Source organism: Coenobita brevimanus, chromosome 34 (assembly GCF_032717465.1).
Source record: "Coenobita brevimanus isolate Jiangsu-jjx chromosome 34, ASM3271746v2, whole genome shotgun sequence".
NCBI lineage: Eukaryota > Metazoa > Arthropoda > Malacostraca > Decapoda > Coenobitidae > Coenobita > Coenobita brevimanus.
This window is the reverse complement of record NC_136987.1, coordinates 23,356,381-23,381,716: the sequence shown is the minus strand read 5'-3', so window position 1 is coordinate 23,381,716 and position 25,336 is coordinate 23,356,381. Positions and strand designations below refer to the sequence as shown.

The following is a 25,336-nucleotide window of genomic DNA, read 5'->3' as shown; positions in this document are numbered from 1 at the left end:
GTGAAGAAAGGGAGAAATTTACAAGACTGTGGATTAAAACTCTCAGAAAAGGACAAGAATATTTGAATGGATAGAAAATTTGAGGAACTGAAGAAGTCAAAGGAAAAGAATGACAAAGTGGGAAGTCAGACAGGAATGAAAAGAAGCAGATTGTGAGAAAAAAATGTTTGAGAAACTTGGAGAGAGAGAGAGAGAGAGAGAGAGAGAGAGAGAGAGAGAGAGAGAGAGAGAGAGAGAGGAATGCTGTAAGAATGAAGACCCTACACTGAGGAAGTGGGGTATTAAAAAAAAAGAATTTTGAGGAAAGTGGAGAAGAAGGTGAGAACCATTCAGATTATAATCGAGTAAAGGGACGAAATGAGCAAACAAAATTATACCTCGAATGAAAAAGGTAACGTGAGAAGAAAATATCTGTGGCAGGATCTGGATATACGAGTAATGCGTGAAGCAACTACATTGGTACGGTGACGTACAGCACCTTTGTCTCATGTCTCGCCAATAGGAAACGATTTTGTACAGCCAAGAAGAGACTTTCAAACTGGAGAGGTTATACATGGCGTTTATGATCTTCACCGACGAATGGTCTTTTCTGAGCTTTGGCAAGTCCCCTGACAGCAGCAAAAATATACCGAAAATGTCGTTTTTTGGCTACAGTGATTAAAGAAGTGTTGCGAGACAAAGTGTGAGAGCACACTTATACTCTAATGAAGGAGATGCCAGGCGATGTGAAAAGGACAAAATGGTGGAAGAGTTTGATGTAACAGAGTTACTGAGCAGTATTCAGTCGACAAAGAAGACTTTGTACCACCTCTTTCTCTGCGATTTTTTTTTTCACATTACACTTTAATAATCTCAACATGTCCATATCAATGATGTGGCTGTGGCTAAAGTCACTGTCTACTAATCCAAAAGGACCGGAGTTCGATTCACTGCGCTAATGATTTTCCTCAATCTCAAATGGTCCCTGGGGTTACTAAGTATGCCTTGACGGGTACCTGCCGATTTGGAATGAAAATGGATAACAAAACACAAAAATAAGAGCGATGAAATAGCAGTAAAAATAATTATTTGAACAATTCAAAAAAATTATAGGTAAAAGGAACGCCATAAGAGGTGGGAGAAAATTATTGAAAGACGATGATGCCAAGAATATGAAATAAAAATGGGATGCTTACGAATGCACTGGAAAGTGCGATTTGTTTATGGATGCAATGGCGATGGAAGTAGAATGAACGCGGAAAAAAATAGGTACAAGTGAAAAAATGATGGGAAGAATAACGAAGCATGAAAGATGATAATAATAGGAAAAAATACATACCAGTAATCACAAAATCGCAGATTGTTAAGGATGAATTATATCCATAAATGGATTTTTTTTTTTCATAATGTTCAAAGGGTTTAACTCGACTTGATCCCCGTTTCGAGGAGGCGATAAACTGCGTTGAAACCGCTGAGCTCTCAGAGCAAAAAACTTTACCATATGTGATCCTAGTTATTCCCATTCGAACAATTCACGTCAATATAAAATAAAAACACACGTCAGAAACTAACAGCAGCAAACGGCATCCATTACACCATCACTTGAGTGTGCAGGAGGGCCAGTTGAAAAAGGGAGAGGGAAAGGTACTAATGAACAGGCATTGATCGAAAGTAAGTAAATGTGGAAATGATGGTTGTAACAGCCAAGGGGAAGAAGGTGACAGTTGTGAGGATCCGAAAATAGAGCTGAAGGCACGAGTAGTGATAAGAGTTGCCTCCCACCGGTTGCCTTTGATAACGCTATTGGAAAACACAGCACAATAACGCCCCAGCCCCACACCACACTTGCCGACGGGGCGGGCGTGTGTGGAAAGAAATTCACAACCAGAGCTTTCCTTTCCTCAGCCTGGCTGTTGCATTTCGACAACAAATACAAATCGGACATTTTTGACACTCAGGATACATAGTTACTTAACAAATCTGTTTCATTCCCTTGAATCATGTCACATATGCTATTTGTTGCTCTTGCTACCTCAAATGGGCGTAGATCCTGGGGGAGGGATAAGTTCCCTTCCACCCCTACAGCTGGGTCGTGGAGGAATACCCTATGTAATCATCCTCTCCTACATTTCACGTAATCCAGAATAAATATAATGTTAAGCCTTCTTCTACCCTCAAAATACTTATAATTTTTACACTGAATGTCCATTTATTTCATAACTAGGAAAATGGAAACTCAAACAGTATTATGACCTTGAATATAAGTTGAACCAATATACCAAGCCAAACACGAGAGTAAGTATTATGCTGCAGTGAAGCCAGATTTGTCTGTATGTAAAGACATTGTTTTATTTTGTTCTCGTGCTGCCTAATTTAACATTTTCTCTGTTTAATAAAATATATACGAGCAGCTGTATCAGTGCACATCCCTTGGCGGTGGGCGAGAACATTTAAAAACTCTTTTGTCTCAAAAGCCCCCTCCCCTCCCGGGTAATCAGAAGAAATCAACGCCAGTGTTACCTCCACACTATTTTATTCATCTTATGGGAGTACCCTAGTAGTGAAGATAAGCTCAAGACAAAAGCCTCCTATAGTTAAGAGCAACAGGCACGCCTGCTCCTCCGAACACTTACCATTGTGTATTCAGAGACTGAATACAAGGAACCCGGGAGTGTTTCTCTTATAACCAGTAACCCCATCTTTGTGGGAACGTCCCTAGTATTCTATTCCAGCTAACGCCAGATTGTTTCTTCAACTGATCTTGAATCAGGAGCGTGATGATACTATTGTCACCATTAACCCTCTCATCCTCCGGACAACTCCAGTATTCTGTTTCAGATGGGCCATTTTATCATATTCTGCTGAGAATGAGTCACAGGAGCATGAAAAGTAATGGTACTGGACAAATGAAAAGAGAAAATACTAATAATGATTACAATGAGAATTCACCTTCTATATGTACATACTGTTCAGGGACAGAGCTTTTTAAATTCTTAACTGCGATGTCATCTGTACTGTATATTTTATTCTCTCTCTGTCTCTCTCTCTCTCTCTAAAAAACGTTGATATTTTTTTGAAGACAAATTGAAATGGAAGGGTTTAACAGATATTTTAAAAACCCTTTCATTACGAGGGGCGTCTAATTAAATGAATAAAATAATTTAACACGCATGAAAAATGAAAAAAAAAAGACGTCCTTGGGCTGACAAGAGAGAGAGAGAGAGAGAGAGAGAGAGAGAGAAAGAGAGAGAGAGAGAGTTAAGTCTAATATTTCCATGATAAATCACTGCAAACCGCATGATAACACGTACCAGAAATATGAAAAAATCTCGCAGCCAAGTTGGTGAAATGATAAAATATAGTGATTATCGTTGTCAGGGAATATTGTTCATTCACTACGAGGAAGACGAAGGGTGAGATTTTTTCTGTTGACTAGACAAGGATCACAAACCCAGACTATAAAACCCTAGGTATGTCAACTGATGATGCAGGATGGAGTTGGATACTATTGCATAATAATGGCACCTCCTGTAGAAGAATTTGACGGGTCGAAGATGTAAGAACTGAGTTTCTGGTGCATTAAAACAGCACGGTTGTTATTGACTCATTCAGTGATATAAGCCAGATCATAAACTAGGTACGCCATAGCCTCATCCCGTGTTTATTGAAATTATTGCTGTGATGGATGCTGTGGGAAGCAGATGGAAAAGTGAAGGGTTCTTCATCAGCATATGAGTGGATAGGGTTAGATGTACACTTTAGAAGGTAACTGAAGAATAAAAGGAAAAGAATTGGTGATAGGACAGAATGCTGAGAAACACCAATATTGATATCTATAGAAGATCGGCGGCCGTCTACAGCAGCAGCAATGGGACAGCAGAAAGGAAACGACAGAAAGAGGTTATACGTAAGAGAACAGTTTGGAAATTAAAAATTTATGCCAGATTTGACTGAAAGTGTTTGAGATGTCAGGTGCAATTAAGGCAATGCTTTCGCCAAAGTCCCAAGAGAAGGATCACCAAGATTCTGAAAAGAAGGTGAGAAGATCGCCATACTGGCAATCAGAATGTTATGTTGGGCAAGGCGTATTAATTTTATTGTTAAGAGCAGATTTGAAAACTTACAAAATACAGGCTGAAGAAGCATTTAGGTGGTAGTTACAGGGTTGGGAACGGTCACCCTTCATTGAAACAGGTTGAATGAGAGTAAATTTACAGCAAGAAGGAAAGGTTCAAGCCAACAGACAGAGGCGAAAGTCTTTAGCTATGCTGGATGCAAACATAGAAGCACATTTCTAGAGAACAACAAGAGGGATTCCATCAGGCTCGTATGCATTGTTAGTATTGAGGCAAGTGAGAGCGGAAAGTACATCTGTTGAAGAAGTTTTAATATTAGTCATGCGGAAGTCAGAAGGAGAAAGAGATGGAGCAACAGCACCGGAATCGTCTAAGGCGGAATTGGAGGACAGTGTATGAGCAAAAGGAGCTTTGCCTTTTCCGAAGAAGAAACAGCTACTGAGCCGTCAAAATGGAAAAGAAGAGAGAAGGAGGATGAAGAAAATTATTAGAAAAAAAATTTGAGACCATTTAGCACGAATGAAATTACTGTTAGTAAACTGAAGAACAAACGTAGCACAATTTCGGGTAGAAACATAAAAGAGACGCGATTCAGGAGTGGCTTGGCGCCGGTACCTTTTGCAGGCCTTCTTGTTGTTATAGTAGAAATGCACGCGTGAATAAATCAAGGTTTTATTGCATTAGTCAAAGAGTGAACGAAAGGAATGTATGTTTCCAAGAGAATAATCTCCGTAATGCGTGAGGCACACACAAATGGCTCTCAGCCGTGGAAGCAGCAATCATTCCAGGGAATATCAAAGAAGTACTGCCTGCAGACCTCCCAATCAGCAGCCCCAAAGTGCCACAGACGCCGCTTCTTGGGAAAGTCTCCAGGCTTTACTGGAGCAACAGGACAGGTTAAGGTGATAAGGTTGTGACTGGAGGAACCCCAGTAGAGAGAAAAGATTAACCGAGTAAGCACAAGAATTAGTTGTAAGCAAAAGTCATGTATGATGGAACTTTCTCCAAGGCGGTAGGGGATTCGGGAAGGGTGCTGAATAATCTATTCCAGGTCATTAAGGGGCACGAGACGACAGGTGTTTGAGAACACAACCGGTTTTCCTTTTTGTCACTAGAACTGAAAGCAGTATTTGGCATTTTGAACATATGATTCAACTAATTACTGAGGCACTTTTTTTCTGTTTTTATTCTTATTGGTATAATTCAGTGACTGGTGTGTGGAGTATATAGTGGTGAGTGAGAGACTGACTGGGAAAGTTTACATCAGTGAGGTAGATGTGGAAAAGCTGGTGGGTTTGGGTGGAGTGGTTTAGAAACAAGGGCGGTGTAAAATGGGGAAGTGCAGACTGTGGAGGACAGGGCGCATTGTTGCATTAGTACCTATGGCTATAGTTAGCTTGATAAAATATTTATTCGAGAGAATACTGTAACTTTTTCACATAATCACAAGGCTGAGTTAATATCTTCACCAGGCGACTGAAGGTGTGAAAATCACACATGCAAAATAAATGTGCTTGATCTGTTCCATAGTAGTCAGAAATGTAGTCTGTAAACTCGTGCATGCATATGAAGTGGGTTGCTTATTTGAGAAGATGCTGTGATGCTCCAGTAAGTTCATGATCGTTCTATCGGTCTTATGTGCAATGGAAAGGGTGAAAGTCGAAAATATAGCTTAGATAGGGATATAAATCCAAGGTAATCTGAACAAAATGAAAGTAGTTTGCAGGGACGAGCAGATGACTTGGGAGCACCACCTTAATTTGGCAAGTTACGAAGTCGCTACATGTTAAAAGCCAGGTGAAGCAATTGGTGTATGAAGTTGACAAAATTTACAACACTGACCATGCTGTGAATAAAAATGATAAGTGAGGGAATGTATGAGATCTCATTATAACATGGTCTAATAGTCTTTTCCGCTTTCTTTCTGCAGTGGTGGGATGTAAAGAAGTACTTGATAAATCCTAACTCATTAAGTCCAAAAACCTCTTATACTGTAAATTGTTTCCCTTCGGTGTATGAAAAGCAATCACGATTTTCGTGGCATATTGATGGTTCCTCGAGACCCACCGGATCAACTGCCATGCAAAAATGGCTAACAAAATAAGCCAGTGGTAAAGAAGAAAACTATATTTTTTCACGAATTTATCATAATGCATCACAGCTCGTGGGCACCGAATCTTAGTAACTGGGCCACCTTCATGATACATTACTTTGCACGAATATTTGGTCAGGGATGCCCAACATTTACATTTTTTGAACCATTTCACTATAGCAGTTTGTAAGCAAGGGCCTTGAATTATTAAAGGGAATAAGATGCTATAATTAAATATTCACAGTTCCATACAAACAAACATATATGTATATGTATATACATTTGTACTGTACATGATTACTGACAGACTACATATTCAGTCAGTTATACTATTGTTTTTACTTACTAGTCTATGAAACAGTTTAAGCTGCAACCTTGCAATGTCTATTAGTGTGAAGTTTACATACGTAATGAATGCATGGCAACAACAACAAAAAACTTGACTATAAAGCCATAGGAAGATGACTGTTGCCTATTAATATTGCATTTCATATTTATTACACAGAATCCTGAGGACCGGAACAATGTTAACAGAAGGCCGCAGGTGGCCTGTGGGCCACAGACTGTGCATTCCAGTACTGGACCAAGTGCGAGAATGGCTCCTGCCAGTTTTCAACCCCTCTGTCTTTTCCACACTCTCCCATCCCTTACGATGCTTCACTTTGCGAATGCCGTATCTCAGCAATTGGGCCACCTTTTGTTCTGTGCTTTTATGCACATAATTAGGCTATGGTTATGACAATATTTATCAGTTTTCAAGGTTCTATATCCTTCATCCCATGATGCATCCCATGATGCATCATACTTTGTGAATACTGTGTTACAATACCCAGGCCACGTTTTTTGCAGTCTTACACACACAGTGGTGAAAGTCAGATATTGAAGGCTCTGTAATTCCTCTCCAACACCCCTTCCCATTCCTTCAGTGATCCCACGCATCACAGTTTGTGGATGTCTTTTTCTCGGTAAGCCAACCACTTTTTGTGGTGCATTAACCTCGTCAGCCACAAGATGCCATAGGAATTTACTCATACAGTTACCTGACGATTTTACTCTGATTTAGAATAATCACCTGGTAGTAAGGGAGTTAATGAGGGCTTTGTCTAATTCAAATGATTTCGAAGAGTCTCTGTTGTAAAGGATAAACATAACAAGAGACTGCAGAAATAAAATACATGGCACCTCGTCGGTGGAAACAATGCACATTATCTCGACTTCTAATGGCGGGAACATTCACTCTTCATTTCCTTCGACGATTAGACATTTGAGACAGTTTTAAGTGGAAAATAAACTTCAGCACAAATTTCCATAGAGGAAAGTCAATTAATTTTTACCTACTGTATAATATTAATAAATATTTCATTACACTTTACAGTATCAGCTCTGTAGTAGACTATATTTCATTCTTGTACTAACAAGTAACTAACCCAACTGCAAGGATGACTCTTGGTGAGCGTCCCTGAATACGAAGGGGCACTGACAATCCTGTCCTGTGTATTGATGACCGATCCGACCCTATCCCTGGGATAGGATGGTGTTATGCCATACTGAAAGTTTATTTTACTTTTTTGAAGGCTAGTTCTTTGTATGAACGTCATGGTCATTTTCTTTAGGTGTTTAATTCATGTATTGGATGTGCTTACTACTTTACCTGTGTATTTCTCAAGCCTTCCCAATCGTGTAATTGTGGCGACGGTGATATCATTATATAATTTTTCCAGACTATGGCGACGGTGGCAGCAATATATTTTTCGCCTCTCCAATCGTAGTTATGATGGAGTTTGAGGACACTTTCGGCACACACAAACATCTCCCACGATCATCGTAAGTATTGCAGAAATCACAAGGCCATCAGGAACGTGACAATGAGCCAGAGAGCTTCCAGGGACTGCAGCAAGTGGCTGTTCCTCACGTGAACAGCGCCGTCTGGCAGAGATATTGACACTGGGGCTCTCGGTGGACAGTTCATGCTGGCGTTTTCTTGATTCCTCACCGCCATCATCGGCTACAGACCCGCCAGGTTTTTCTTGTCATTTATCGAAACACATTATTTTTGTCTTGGCGTTCTCACCTGTCTATATCATTTCGTTTTGCTTTTGCTGGTCAATCATATTAGTAAGTCATCTATCCTTTGTTATGGACTATTTAGGATGTGTGTCGGCATTAAAAGAATCTCTCTCTCTCTCTCTCTCTCTCTGTGTTTGTGTGTGTGTGTGTGTGTGTGTGTGTGTGTGTTCTTACCTAATTGTTCTTACCTAATTGTATCTTTACAGGAATGAGTCAAGCTCGTACTGTCCCATGTCTTAAACCATATTTGTCGTACATATCCCTAAATTTGTGAATTGTTTTGGCACACACTATTTCATTTGGTAGTGCATTCCATTGATCAATTGCTCTGTTTGGGAAACTGAATTTCCTTACGTCTTTATCACCTCTCTTCTTATGCAGTTTTTTGCAGTGTCCTCTTGCTGATACTTCTCCATATGTTAAGTAATCATTTATGTCTATTTTCTCCTTCCCTGATATGCACTTATATAGCATTATCATGTCACCTCTTTTCCTTCTCTCCTGTAGTGTTGGTAGATTCAGTTTATTTAGTCTTTCTTCGTAGCTTAGGTCTCTTAAGCTTGGTATCCATCTTGTAGCGGCCCTTTGAACTTTTTCAATCTTGTCTATGTGCTTTTTGAGATGAGGACTCCAGACTACTGATGCATATTCCAGGGTTGGTCTAATGAATGATGTTATTATCCTTCTTTGCATGTCTTCATTTATGTATGTGAATGCTATTCTCATATTTGCAATCAGTGTATACATGTTCCGTACCTTCTCGCTGATGTGGTCAGCCGGAGATAGTCTGTTATTGATAATCACACCTAGGTCTTTCTCTCTTTCTGATGTGTATAGGGTTTTATTTCCTAACTTATAATCCCAATCATGTCTTTTTCCACTTTAACCAAACTTGATTACATGACACTTGTCCACATTGAATTCCATTTGCCATGTACTACTCCATTCATGAAGTTTATTTAATTCTTCTTGTAGCTCTTTACAAGAGTCTGTGTTAGTAATTCTCCTTTGTATTTTACCATCATCTGCAAACATATTCAGATAGCTCTCATTTCCAGTGTTACTGTTTATATCATTTATATACACTAAAAACATGATTGGTGCCAGCACTGAACCCTGTGGTACTCCACTAGTCACTTCTTTCCATGATAAGTAGTTTCCTCTTAGTACTGTTCTCATTTCTCTTTTTATGAGAAAGTCTTGCATCCAACAAAACAGTTTGCCTCGAATTCCTCCTTGATGGTACAGTTTCCATAAAAGTCTTTGGTGTGGTACTGTGTCAAAAGCTTTCTTGAAATCTAAATAGATACTGTCCACCCATCCTTCCCTTTCCTGTATTGTGTTTGTTACTCTGTCATAGTAGCTTAACAGATTAGTAACACATGATTTTCCTTTTCTGAAACCAAACTGTCTTTCTGTTATCATACTGTGTTCTTCTAGATGATTTACCCAAGCTTTTCTTATAAGCTTTTCTAATACCTTACTTACAACACTGGTCAGTGATACTGGTCGGTAGTTGAGTGGATTTTGTCTATTTCCTTTCTTGAATAAGGGGACAATATTTGCTTTTTTCCAAATATCAGGTAGTTTACCTTGACTCAAGGATTTCTTGAAAATTAAAAATAATGGTTTACTTAACTCCTTTGCACATTCTCGTAGTACCCAACATGAAATTTCATCAGGACCACTTGTTTTTCCTCTGTCTAATCTACTTAACTCCTCCTGTATTACTTTTTCTGCTATTTGTATATCTGGTAGTATGTGTGGACATGCATGTTCCACATAGTCCCTCTCAACATTTTTTTCTTCTGTAAAAACTAATTGGAAATTCTTATTTAGTGCTTCACAAATATCTTTCTCTTGTGTATAAGTGATTCCCTCGTCCGTAATTAATTGTATTATATCTTTTACTCTGATCAGCTAGTCAGGTCAGGTGCGGGTAAGGGGATGGGTCTGTTATGATGTGGCAGGGGTAAACCAGTTCTGCTGTCGGGCCCTGCTGTGGATGTCACTGCTTGCATTGCGCAGTTGACCCTTGTGCGGTGTGATGCGGTGAGGATCTGTCCGTTCTCCCCTTTGGGGCTAAGATGCGAATGAATGTGTTTGAATGGATGAGTAAATGGAGAGTGAGTCGTCCTGTCTCGGCTACCTCCCTTTCCTTGGGGGAAGCAGCCTAGGTATATAGATAGATAGATAGATATCTTTTACTTTGGTTTTGCTTCTGATATAGCTGTAAAACAGCTTTGGTTGATCACTACTTTTATTTATTATATCCTCCTCAAACTGTTTTTGGGCTTCCCTCCTTATTCTTGTATAATCGTTTCTTGCCTGTTTGTAATTATTATACGCCCTTTCACTATTATGTCTTCTGTATCTATTCCACAACAAATCTCTTCTTTCTTTTGATTTTTTACATTCTGTATTGAACCATTTCTGTATTTTCTTATCTGCTTCTTTGTGCTGTGGGATGTACTTCTGGACTCCTATTTCACAAAATTCACAGAATTTTTTATATACAGCATTTAAATCTTGTCCTCTAAGCTCATTTTCCCAATCAACTTCTAAGAAATACCTCTTTAGGTCTTGATAATTTCCATTTTTATAGTTTAGGCTCTTTTTGTAACTGTCATTGCTGTTTACTATGTCATATGCTATCCTGAAGTTATAATTTAGTACTGCATGATCGCTTTTGCCGAGTGGAAGGTGATATATTAAACTGTCAATATCATTTTCTTGCCTAGTAAATATTAGATCTAGCACTGAAGGTACATCAAGTCCTCTTTTTCTTGTGGTTTCCCTCACATGTTGCGTTAGGAAGAACTCTTGTACGAGATCCAGGAGCTTTTGGTCCCAACAGCTTTCTTGGCTAATTATATCTAGAGTATTCCAATTTATATTTGTATTGAAATCCCCAGTTAGTATAATTCTTTCTGATTTCTCTTCCATTTTATGTAGCAATGATCTTAAACTCTGAATTGTACTCTCTGCCAGGTCCTCATATTCATCTCTTTCCCATGTGTTTGATCTGGGTGGCATGTACAAATTGGCTACAATTACTTTACCTTCAGATGTGTTGATCTCTACTGCAATCAGTTCTACTTGTGATGGTATATCTAGTTTTATTTCATTGACTTTTAGATTTTTCTTAGTTAATATTATAATTCCTCCTCCTTTTTTTAAATTTCTGTCTCTTCTCCATATATTGTATTCCTCTAAGTTTAGTATGTCATTGGATATCCTTGGTGTTAATTTTGTTTCAGTTAGGCATATTATTTGTGGTTCATTTTCTCTGACATAATCATTCATCTCTAGTAATTTATATACCATTCCATCCACATTTGAGTACATCAACTTTATCATCTTGTTTATATACTTGTCATGACATGGTTCTACTACCTTCCTGTGTGTGTGTGTGTGTGTGTGTGTGTGTGTGTGTGTGTGTTTATCCTCACGGCTCTGTTACTTTGTACATGTCAGTCACATCTCTTAATCATTCCTTGATTCTTCACTTTCATCCTCCACCATGGACTCGTAGGTTTGGTGGTAATTTACAGATGTGTTTCCCTCACCACCCTCAATCAAACGTTAAGGTCACAGATGAAGATCTAAGTTGATGGAAGGGCGATATCTCATAAATGCCTGATCCAGCTGAGCTCAAACTTGGTACGTATCCTGTATATGGGAATGGGAAGCTTTTTGATGTTGGTGCAGGTCAAACAAAGGTCAGGGTCACGACCCAAGGTCAAGTTCGTGCGAGGAGACGCTGTGCTCTCTGATCATTTTTCAGTATTTTATTCGTGTTGTTTTCAGCCGAGTATTTATTAAGCTCTGAGTATGTTTAATGAAATGTTCTAGACTAAGGTGGCCCAGTCTAGGGCCGGTTCGGCCAAAATGGTGTAATAATGAGCTTACCTAATACCGCGGTTCACACATAAACCACTGGGGCCAATTATTAAAACTGAGAGCACCAAAGTGTGGATAGAGTCCCGAATTTTTGACGATAATTTGTAAAGAATGTGATGATGATGTTGCAGCCTGTCTCATCCTTCTGTATCAAGGATGACTGCACTCTGTAGTGTGGGGTGCAGGATGACAACACCTAACAGATACACCTGCCCTGTAAAAGACAGTGAGAAATTAGAGTCTTGTTTTTGCGTTTGCTTTCTCAGTATAAATACATTCAATAGTTTTAAATATACAATTATTTTATTAAAATCCAGGTATACCTGGAATTCTCTAACAGAACTGTTGTTGAAAGTAGTGCTGATTGTAATTCTTAGGTATAATTTCAGTTAATTATATTCTAGTCATGCAGTTCGGGTTTTCCCCAGCATTTGCATGTTCAAACAAGTTTGCCAAGGTAATACTACTTGTACCATACAGTCTTTCTGACGTTTAGTTTATACCTATTTCCGGCTTTAACCACAACATGTACATACACATACTGATTTCGTAGTATGCATGGTATCCTCAGTAGGAGAGTAAAGTACTCTAAGTAAAAATGTTACACAAAACGAAAATATTAAAAAATTAAGGTTTCATTTGGCGGGTAAAACCATCCACTATATATAACATGCTGTTACATTTTCATCAACTCGTAAAGTATCATAGAAATATCTACACATTAACATAACTGGTTTTCAGAGTTTGTTACTCACTAATACCCTTAGAATCTGTGTGTAAAAACTGCACATAATCTAAAAAAAATGTGTCGAGGGAGGAAACAGTATGTAGCCATATATCCTGGCCGTGGGAAGTGTTTTTCCCAGTAAAATATGGTGAATCCAGCGTAGGCGGCGACAACTTCGATGAAGAAGACACAAAGGGCAGAGTAGGGGCCCAGTATATTTCAAAGTTTCGCCAAGGCTGGCTTCTTCAGGAATGTACTTCAGGAGTACAAAATTAAGCAAGTGTGTTGGAAGTTTCAAGCGCATGTTGTAATAAGGTGTATGTAGGGGAGACTTTTAGAGGGTTGAACAAGAGGTTGAAAAGCATTAGTATGAAATGAAAGTGTTTAATCCCAACAGATGCTATTGTAGCCTACAACATAGACGAGATACTGATCATGGAGTGTTATGAAATGAGGCAAAGTTTGTGTTATATGAAAGTAGTACTTCTAAACGTAGGTGTCTTATTCTGCTCCAACTGCACTATGTGATTACCTTAGTTAGAAAAAGGCATGTTTTTACACAAGCCAAACCTGTTCGCAGAGAATTTCATCGTCCGATATATAATAAGTTTTGGACACGGCGACACATCGACAGTTTATCTTTTGCACGATTTTTACCAAAATTATTAAGTAAGAGGGATTTACAACAAGAGTATTATTCACAGTAGCCGTGTCCAAAGCTGACATGTGCGGTGGTACTTGTTGTGGCTTGTTACTGGCAAACGTAACTTCCTTGACCTGCTCGCCCTGCCCTGCCCTTCCCTGCCCTGCCTTTCTACCTGCTCCCCCAGCACTGGACATACAATACATTTGGGGGATAACGGCAACGCTAGCGAGTGTGGGCTATTGAGAGAGAGAGAGAGAGAGAGAGAGAGAGAGAGAGATTCATGCAACGGAAGTGCAGTTGGTTCATGGAATGAACAGACTATTTGCATACTTTTCTGAAAGTACGTGAGGACTGATGACCGGAAACACGGAATTAAAGAAGGTACTTTTTTTTACTTCACATGGACGAGTGGAGTGGAGGCCAAGATCACTGTTGAACTTTGTGTTGGTTGATACGTGAGTGAAGGAAAAGTTTATAGATGTGATGTTCTCACAGAAAAACCAGCAGAGACGGAGCATTGTTCCTTACCAGGAACAGAACTAAACTTGTGGTGCTTTTAGTGATAGGAAAACACACATGGGTGGGATAAAAGCGATAAAAGTGAGCAAACTTCTGAATAAGGTATGCTGTGTATTTGGAATATTGTAAATCTGGGAGAGAATGAGAGAGCTGTGGGTGACCTTGGATTAAGAGAAGCAGAAGAAAAATCGCAGCTAGCATCGGAGGCTGTCCTCCACCCACCAATAAAACAGATTCATACGAGCTAAAAAATAAGAAATAAATAAATAAAAAATAAGCACCTGGCGTTAGATAGAAAATGGAAAGAAAACGGCACCTTTCCTGAGAGGGTTAAGCGAGGCGGGTTTAAGTGAAGACCATCGGTGCACGTCTTCTCCAGGTCAAGGCATTACCACAGAGGAACGAGCTCATCAGGAAAATGCTTCACCTCCTGTACAAGGCTGTTTGTTGCTTGATAGCTAGTACAGAGAAGCTTCACCTCCTGTAGAAGGCTGTTTGTTGTTTGATGGCCAGCATAGAGAAGCTTCACCTCCTGTAGAAAGCCGTTGGTTGCTTGATGACCAGCATAGAGAAGCTTCACCTCCTGTAGAAAGCTGTTGGTTGCTTGATGACCAATATAGATCCTTCAGTAAACACATCACATACGGGGCTCCTCCCAATCTTGAATAAAATTTGTAGTGAAAGGATTAATTATTTTGTAGTTCCAATTAGAAGACTTCCCTAAATTGTCACGAGATATTTAGAATAAGAGAAAAGATATTCTAGCCTTTAGGATCTTAATTAAAAACCATGAACTGATATTTATATGGCACCCCAGACCCAGACACCTGCAGAAATGAACAATCTTATCAGGAGACGCCTCGCCTTCTCCTGTAAAGCCTGTTGGTTTCTTGATGATCATATAGCTGGTCATTTGTACACGCACAACAGAGGCAGGATAACACACCTTGTAGATAACCTTCTCCAACGAACATACAGTATTTACAAATACTCGTATAGTGATACCTCCCTTCCTAGAACAATAATCTGCACAAAAAAATGTATTCACTACACGTTAATTGATAACTTTTCCTTATATATATATATATATATATATATATATATATATATATATATATATATATGTGTGTGTGTGTGTGTGTGTGTGTGTGTGTGGTAGATGGGAGGCTCACCATCCACTCACTCGATGTAGTGCTGCTCTCTGGTTCCTGCCCTTTCCTCTCCTCCATCCTGCTTTCCTTCCATCATCTTCTGTCTTTCCTCGTCCTTCTGCCTACTAGTGACTTTACACTTCCTCTTCTGTCTTTCTTTGCTTCATTCTTTCCTCTTCCTTCTGCCTGTGGGTGACTCTACACTGAGTGACAAGCCAAATGGTTTCCTGTACACTAGGAAACCATTTATCACGCTGGGTGATAACCATATAACCAAATATTGGCGTCTGGTGGTTTAGTGGGTAATTATTGGCCTCCAGTCGGATTGAGCAGGAGAAGGTTTATATCCAAGGGATGGTTGGGGTTTATTGCCCATGTAATGCCACTCAGGGATGAGTGAGGCTGGTCACTCTCATTTTAAATGTCAGGACCAGATGCTAAGCCCCGGGCTTCTATGCTCCTCCTGGGGCAATGTACTGTAGGGCTGGATGATGGATATACACACACACACACACACACACACACACACACACACACACACACACACACACACACACACACACACACACACACACACACACACACACATATATATATATATATATATATATATATATATATATATATATATATGTGTGTGTGTGTGTGTATGTGTGTGTGTGTGTGTGTGTGTGTGTGTGAGGAAACAAAGGTAGGAAACTGGAGAGGGAAAGACAGTCCAAGCAACAGTTGATCAGCTGTGTATTCTAAAGAATGAGAATGCTGACTAATTCTCTCTCTCTCTCTCTCTCTCTCTCTCTCTCTCTCTTTCTCTCTCTCTTAGGTCAGGAGTAGCGATGAAAACATATGAATGGAACGGTACTGCGTGCCAGCTATAGAGAGAAGATATTTGAGAAACACAAAGTAATACCGATAATACAGAGACAGTTAGCAATACTGTGCTGGGGAGAGAGATTGAAGGAAGTCAGTTAGACTAGAGGAATTTATAATATGAAAAACTTCAGAATTCAGCATGGTTATAGTGTACTTACGCGATTCTACCCCTTATAGACACACACACACACACACACACACACACACACACACACACACACACACACACACACACACACACACACACACACACACACACACACACACACACACACACGGGTGGGGGGCCTATATTGCATACCGTTTTGCAAATCAGGAACTTTTGGGAATTAGAAACCAAGCAGGAAGACAAACCAAACTTTCTAAAAAGCTTCTTGGAAAACATGTGCTGTGATATGTCTGACAAAAATTGTGAGCAAGAGGGCAGAGAATACAGTAAGGTGATGAACGACTGATCTGAGTGCCATTAAAGTCATTGATAAACAGATGAAAAAAATATCTGTGGTTAAAGAGCCGGGGAAATCAAGGTTCTGGACTCCTGAGCTATGTTGTTAATTTTGTCTAAGACAGAAAAATGAGGATATCTCAAGTCTGTGGATGCCATCCCTTCCTCACTTGAGTTAGGAATTGGCTTGTGAGGATTGCATCACAAAGTAAATATTGAAGATGGAATGAACATACGAGCTGACAGGATTAGATTTACAGAATATTTCAGAAGATAACTGATGTCTAAAAGGTAGAACAGATGGAAGACAAGAACCATACGTAACCATATAGTTGTCATATTTAGGAGAAAAGCTAGGATCATCTGCAGTACCGTCAAAATATGTCTCAGACAGGAAACTTGATTATGAAGGCACAGTTGGAATGACAAAAGCTGTTGAAAGGCAGTTTGGAGAATGAATAGTAAGGAGAGAGTAGATAATGACCAGGAAGCTGAGGGGAAATTATGAAACTCGTCAGTGGACATCCTTGCGGAGCCCATAAGAACAGTCTGTAAGATGAAGTGTGCTTCAGAATATAAGATATCGGCAAGGAGTTATTGACTTTTTTTTAAATAGCAGATGCATCAACGGTGGTTAAAATCGTCCATAACTGCAAATTACCTAATGGAGAAACACGTCGCCGGAGTGAAGGAACAAATATTTGGGGTATCAGAAATATAACGTGCCCCTCGCGATGAGACCTCATTATTAAGGATGACTATATCCCAGTGGGAGGAGATGGTGGAACATTACTTACTGTAAGTCGTCAGGAGTGGAATCAGAAGCAAACCATGGGTAAGAGTTCACCTTTACCTATGGGAAAGACACGAAGAGAACCATTTAGGCAGGAGAGACGAAGAAAATAGTATTCAGTACTGTCAATGAAGTTATTTAGTTTGGTACTAAATAGAATGAAATGGGAAAGTAGTTGCTGTGGCCTCAGATGCAAGCCCAATTACTGGACCGTGAAATTAGCAAAATTTAAAATATATTACTGGTACTTTATAAGAGTTGAGAATATATTCTGACCAGGATAGTTCCCTACATTAAATATAATGAAAACGAAATAAGGTTATCTCAATATGATAAGTATACACCACTGAACATATTGTCACTGCCACTGGCAAAGTAGATTGGGACTGATAACCTCTCCAGTTCGACATTTCCTTCATAGGTTGAATGAAATTCCATTGCAAAAGCGAGAATCAGAATGAAGAAATGTCATCACTGTAAGGAACAATAAATGGAGACAGCTTCTAAGCTGTTCACTTCGAGGTCTTCCCGAATTTGAGTGAGGTCGTATGGACGCATCTTAATAATAAGGCCAAGCTGTGTCTGTCTGTGTGTGCGTTTGTTCGTTTCTTTCAAGAGAATAGGAACATATATCGAACTAATCTTTTTTGTATCAGGTTGGTGTAAGGTAAGTCCAGGTAGTGTCAGAAAGATACCAAACAATTTGTTTTTTTGCGATTGCACGCGACGAGACTGCGTGAAACGTCGGAATTCGCGACAAGCAGAAGTGTCTGTCTGTGCATTTGTTCGTTTCTTTCACGTGTGTAGTGAACGGATAGTGAAATGCCAGGAACAGGGAGGCATGGAGGCGATTTTGTTAAGGCTTCTGGCTGTAAATAGATACATAGCACAGGAATCAGCCTCTTTCCCCTTCCTGCTTAATGTCTTGTGAATCACAGATCAAAATCTTTGTATTCAGTTCAATGCTTTCTTCATACTGCCAGGATTCTTCTCATCCTAGCAACACTATTTTCACCTGTAGTTATGTTAATGCTAACATTTTGTTGTTTTCTTCAATACAACGAGTATATCCAACAAAAACTTTCTTTTTTATTTGTTGCCAGTTTGTATTTTGTCCAATAGTTTTCGTGTGACAAGATATTTTACATCACTTTCAGGGGGAGGCGGTGGCTGAATCGGTAGAGAGGCGGCTTGCAGTCCTAATGGACCCAGGATCGAATCCCGGTTGGGGCAGGGAACAGTTTAAGGATTTGAAATTACTAAAAGCAGACTTGCCTGATCTACCAGATGACCCGCCGACATGTTGCAAAAATACCCCTGCTAATACCAATACACCAGTCCTGTATGAGACAGCCCTAGCATGTATTCAATATGGATGGTGGGTGTTAGCGCCGAAGTGGTGACATGTGGAGGTGTAGGAGGACTACTGGGCCTTGGAATAGGTACAGTACGTCACTGCCCCCAAGAAATAGGCCCTGAAGCCTTTGCCCAGAGTCGGACACGTAAAAAAAAAAAAAAAACTCACCACTTCTTGCAAAATTATTTTCATCTGTCAGCTTTCTTTTTTCATTGCTGCCTAAATGTTATTCTTTGTAGAAGCATTATTTTTGTCTGCCAACATGACTTGCATCAGCGGCAGTGTTGCCCTGTGAAAGTCTTTCATGGATGTACCATGAATGTAACCCTTCACCAAAAATATGACCCTCACCTATAACAGTTTTGCTTTCTCCAACAGTAACTCACACCAACCAGTTACACACCCTGTCACTCTTTCTCATTTGGCCACATGAAATATGAGCCATTCTTTTTGTTCGCCGGAAATGCAAGCTTATAAGGCAAAATGCCGTGAGAAAAAAAGTAAAGAAAAATCACTTTTATTATACAGGAATGATCCATTAAGTTAAAAAAAGAAAAGATAGAAAGTTGTATTACCGTAAAATATTTGGACTGGTACATCGATATGACTAGTTATTTTCTTTCTTTTCATTACCTCGCTCGGACGGAGTCTGGCGAGGTATTGTTTTTGGTCGAGTTTGTTTGTTAGCAACATTAAGGAAAAACTGCTGAATGAAATTGGATGAAACTTTCAGGGTATGTGGTCACTGCTCCCCAAAGAAAGTGATTAAATTTTGGAGGTAATCGAGTGACCGTGAAAGGTCAAAATCAAGGTCATGGATTTTCAGAGGGCTATAACATGAAAACGGTTGAAGATAGAGATATTTACTATGAGAAACATACAGGAACTCGTAATATGGGCTTTCATTTGGCTCCAAGATCTTTAACCTTGAATGACCCTGAAGGGTCAAACTCAAGGTCACGGATAATCAGAGGGCTATAACTTGAAACTGGTTAAGATAGAGAGACATTTACTATCATCAACATATAGGAAGTCCTATATGGGTTTTTAACTGGTACCTTGACCTTTGACTGTAAGTGACCTTGAAAGGTCAAACTCAAAGTCACGGATATTCGGGGGGCTATAACTCGAAACTCGTACAAGGTAGAGATATTTACTATTACCAAGATACAGAAGTCTCATATGGGCTTTCACTTGGCAGCATGACCTTTGATCTTGAGTGATCTTGAGAGGTCAAATGCAAGATCGCGGATTTTCAGGGGGCGTAACCTGAAAACATGTGTACCATTACCATAGACTTTAATCCAATGACTCCCAGGTTCCTGTGTGAGGAATTTTGCTGGAAGGATACTAAGCGTACTGCCCTGCGCCTATCGGTTTATAGTAGTGAAGCTCATAGGTCCCTAACCCAGAATTCCCTTCTTTATTAACTTTTGAAAATGCCCAGTTCTGTCCTATATTGAGGACGCTGGGGGCAAATGGGTTAAATGTGCATGACACTAAATGACAGAAACGAGTCAGTATTTAACAGCAATAAAATCAGTGCTGTTGGGCAAGGTTTATTGTGCCTGATACACCACTTGTTTTAGGTTTATTGAGTAAGAAACATCACATAAATTAGAAAGCACTCAGGGAGTGCATACCTCCGCCAATGCCATTGCCATTAAAAAGGATCCTGATCAGGATCTGTGAATATAGAATCCGGGTCCGGATCCGGATCCATCCCTAAATTTAATAAATTCTTTCTTTGTCCATGGCCCATCTATCCACGATATTTCTTTGAAGTTCATTGAGAACTTTTTGTGCTTGATATTCCGGATCCAGATGAGGATCCTCCCCCAAATACAATCGTTTCTTCCTTGGCCCATGACCCACCCTTCTACAAAATTCCATCAATATCCGCTCATATCTTTTTGAGTAATCCTGCTAACAGAAACAAACAAATACACAAACGCCAAGAAAAACACAACCTCTTTGGCGGAGGCAAAATATTAAGTATTATATTCGGGTGAATAATCTCTATATCGAAATTCACTAATAAAGGATACCAGAATGTTTAAACTGGGGCATCCACTTGTTTTGCAATTATTCTTTTGTCTTCATATCAAACCATTACTTTTATGAAATGGATCATATACCAGACCTCCCATACGAGAGATGGTGCTTTTTGAGTTGAAGAATATGGTATGGTGGTGGGATGTAGATAGTAAATATTGTCATAAGAACAAATCGTACTGAAATTGCTAAATGTACTGGACATCAGTAACCCAGCCTCAGCTCCCTACCCCTTACTGGGGGTAACAAGAGGTTGGTTGGTGCCGTTTTTGGCAATATTCTGCCTGGTTAACCCCAAGACCACTAGACAAGCATTGCTGTTGTATTTTTGCTCTCGACAGACGACCTTACTCAGCCATTAAGAGACCTGTCGTTGTCTCCTGGGTAAAAGAACAGGAAAAAGAAGCACACCGAGTCCAGCAGTAACACACCGTCTGCTCTTAGTGAAGAACATTTGACTTTGCCCTGCAACTTTGACCTTCAGTCAGTTCCTTTAAAAAAAAAAAAAATGTGATTTGTATATGTGTGTGTGTGAGAGAGAGAGAGAGAGAGAGAGAGAGAGAGAGAGAGAGAGAGAGAGAGAGAGAGAGAGAGAGAGAGAGAGAGAGAGAGAGAGAGAGAGAGAGAGAAGGGGGGCGGGGTTCTGAACTCTGAAGGCAAAATAGCAGAAGAGAATACGAGTAACTGAGGAGGACATTGGTCCTTCCCAGAGCTATGTCAGTCTGCAGCTAGAGATGTCACAACATAAGGGAGGTTGATGTAAAACTATTGATGATGATGATGATGATGTGACAGGACTCTACAGTATCATAAAACAATGCATAGTAGCTGCTAGCATACATAGATAATCTAGAGGTTAATTCAAAGTCATGGTTAGGGCCTGGAGGAAGTGACATTCGCACTCTTTCTCAGCGAGGAATGCCAGTCAGCACAATATGCCATATACAACACCTCATGACGACTGATAGGAAAGCCACCAGAATCCAGAATGTTCTACTCAACTGTGCATCACACGTGACACAAACTCTACTATACGAGAGAGAAGGAGTTAGGAGGCTGAAGCAGAAGGGAGATAGAAGCGAGAAGGAAACAGGAGAGCTAGCGAGAATGGGGGTCTAGACTCTAGAGAGAGAAGCACCGTGGGGTAAAAGGGGCCAGGCTCGTGAAATTAACTTAGTGTAAATTTTGAGATATCCCCTTGAAAAAATAAACCACAAACTACAAACCCCAGTATTACTCTTTATCTTTCTCCTGTCATCGAAAACAAGTAAACTGAGGTTATGTCCTACAGATCTACTCACTGTCTACCACAGCTCGGCTACGACTGCGATGCAATCAATTACAAGTCTGATACAGATGATGATGATGAAGGTATTATCTGGGGGAAAAGAAAGTACGGGAAAATGGCACACTCGGAGACAAAAATACCAACTATTTTGTTGTTATTATTGGCACATAGGAAGAACATAATTCAGCCTCGAGGCGTGAAGGAATTCTATCGCTTCCAAAGCACCTCCGACGACGGTATAAATTAAGTTTTTGTTATACAGTAGTTAGATGACTCTATTCAGTTTTATTAGTGACCTCTCGTGTCCACCAATCAACTGTCCTGGGGCAAACACAGAAGGTAAATGTAAATTTCACCTGTGGCGTCAGCACCTGAAGCACCAATGGCCACTTGGTCTGTGAATGTGTTGTGTAGAGGAGGACCATCTGACAGGATATTGGACCCTATGACGCCCCGCCAGTTGCCTAAAAGAGGAACAATTACTTGTCAGTGTCTGGCTGTGATGCTGCTGGGGGTGGAGAGCGATGGAATAATTGCTCTTGAGGACGCTGGGGAGGGGAAAGGACCGGCACACGATGGATGGGATTGCATTTAGAAAATATGGAAATTCACGAAACGCAGGATTATACAGTTATCCACCAGGTTGTGGAGAGCTGAAATATTACCGTATATGCCTTCAATGAAAGAGACTAATTAAACGTGTGTCATATGTAAACGATACACTCTGTTGTCACTGGTTTGTTTTTAGCGTTGCAGAACTAATTTTACAGTTCATAATCAAAAGTATTTGTGTAACTAAGGACCCATTGTTCACAGCTGTCAAAAATTGTATGCTTACACACCGGTGTATTTTGTTTACGAATAATTTGTTCAGCTGTTGTTCGCCAAAAGACTAAGACATAGTTAAGACAGACACGTAAGGAGAAAAGAAATCGTCTGATGAGCAGCAAGAATTAGATAGCAAGTTCCTTTTCCCCCCAACCCCCCAAGGAGAGAGAGAGAGAGAGAGAGAGAGAGAGAGAGAGAGAGAGAGAGAGAGAGAGAGAGAGAGAGAGAGAAACAGACAGACAGACAGACAAACGTGTGTGTCACAGCAACTTACGAGCATACAGTGTAGTAGTGCGTCATCGTACTGAAATTATTAACCCTTCAATACAATGACGTAATTTCAGCTAATTGTTGGTAATTCAAAGTGATTTAGATTCTGATAAGAGATCTTTCATTGTGAAGAGGTTGTAGGGCGTTCATGAACACCATTAGTGGGTTACCAGCCTTGTATATCCTTCCTGCTGCCATCAGCGGAGTTTAACTTAGCACAGTAAAGACGCTCACACACACACACACACACACACACACACACACACACACACACACACACACACACACACACACACACACACACACACACACACACACACACACACACTGAAGTAGGCAAAAACATTATTGTTCCCCCTTGCAAGGCGGGCAATAATAATAATGATAATAATAATAATAAAAATAATAATAATAATAACTGACAAGTATATATCACCATAGCCTTATAATACAGCTTTACCAGGTACACTCCAATCAGGTGCTGCAAATTAGTGCTGTGCGTGACATCAATCGCCTATAGAACCAGTGCAAGTGCCGGTGGTAAAGAACTGTACTTTAGGTATGTATGCAACTTACTAAATATCAGGTTGTCTGTCAACCCATCTCTCTGTGTCTCTCTATCTGCCTGTCTTCTGTCTGTCTGTCTCACTCTGTCTATCGATCTACATCAGTATCTATATATATACATGTATACACTTTTTTATGAATGTATGTATAGTATGTATGTAGGCATGTATGTATGCATGCATGTATGTATTTATGTATGTATATACTGTACATATGTAAGGTATGTAGCCTATCTATGTATGAATGTGAAGCAAGAGTATGGACAGCAATTTAAATTCCTCTTCTTTATTACCAATATTTCCCATTAATTATTGGTTATGGGTAAATGCAGATACGGAAAAAATAACTATTATCCAATACTGTGACTCAAAGGGAAAAAATCACGGGAGAAAATAGTGAAATCAGGCAAGAAAATGTCTCATTGCTGTTACCATCTTTATTTGCTTCGTAACCAAACTTCCTTCTTATAAACACGAAGGGAAACGCAAATACACAAAAACTTTCTCCAGATGTTCGAATATACCAAGTTACAAATCTCCAAGTAAAAATACTGAGGCAACTCAAAATTTTCGTCTTAGTTATCGTCCTAGCCATGTTTCCCACAAATACTGAATAAAAATTTCCAATAACACAAACTATTAAAGTAATGGCACATCCACAAGTTAACATATTGGAACTAGACCGAGGTATGTTATTTCCACCAGCAATACCAGCATCATCATTATCATCATTACCAACAGCATTATCCAAACCCTATTTTTGATACTTACATTTTCTTCAGAAACACAATAACCTATTAATGGAAAAGTGCAAATCTAATAACGGCACACACAACCACATTCATCAGAGTTTATCATCCATCCATCCATCCATTGCCAGACGCCATGCATCCCAAATAGGGTGGCCAAGGGCTCAGAGTTAATTGTTTTACAGGGAGGGGCACTAATCCTCCACCAACCCCACTTGACACGTAGGGATGCCAACAGCATCTGGTGTTCCCAGGCGGTCACCCATCCAAGTACTAACCAGACCCAACGTTGCTTAACTTCGCTGATCGGATGGGAAGCGGTGTACTCAACGTGGCATGGCCGTTGGCAGTTTATCATCACCATCATTAATTTACCTTTAACCTAAATATTGTTTCCCTGTCCTGACAGACTTAAATGATTATACAAAGCGCCATCTTATTAAAGCTACGAATCTCCAAAATCTCCATGGTATGACTTTTTAAACTGGTCTAGATATACATCACAATCACCATCATCATCAGCTGTATCCTTGTTATTATCCTCTAACTCTTCCCCAAAATTATACATTCAAAATTATCTAGGAAACGATGCTAGTAATTAAACACAGTCACAGTTAAAATTCAGAGCTCATGTGGCGAGCACAGAGAAGATTATGGTCAGAGACAGTAAAAGTACAAGAATCCCTCGAGCACTGCGAATAAAAAAAAGAAAAAATCTTGAATGGAAGAAAAAAATACTCCATGATAAACTGTATCTTGATTTCGGCGCCTTTTTTTTTTTTTTTTTGAGAATTTATACCTGCATATGGAAAAGTCTTTTTATTTAGAAGAAACATTTCTGTGGAACTGTTGTATTTTCTAAATAAACAGCCTTTCCATTTGTTAGAATGATTTCTCCAACCACACAATACTCCACATTACCCAGCAGTACCGTGCTCTGCGTCGCTAATGG

The 25,336-nt window shown here is 39.7% G+C and overlaps 1 non-coding gene across 1 annotated transcript; it reads right to left on the bottom strand.

The window, feature by feature from the left end:
• Positions 1-24,613: 24,613 nt before the first annotated feature.
• On the bottom strand, positions 24,614-24,732 carry LOC145396121 (5S ribosomal RNA). The gene has a single exon (XR_013896731.1). It is a non-coding gene; the product is annotated as a 5S ribosomal RNA (ribosomal RNA).
• Positions 24,733-25,336: the final 604 nt, after the last annotated feature.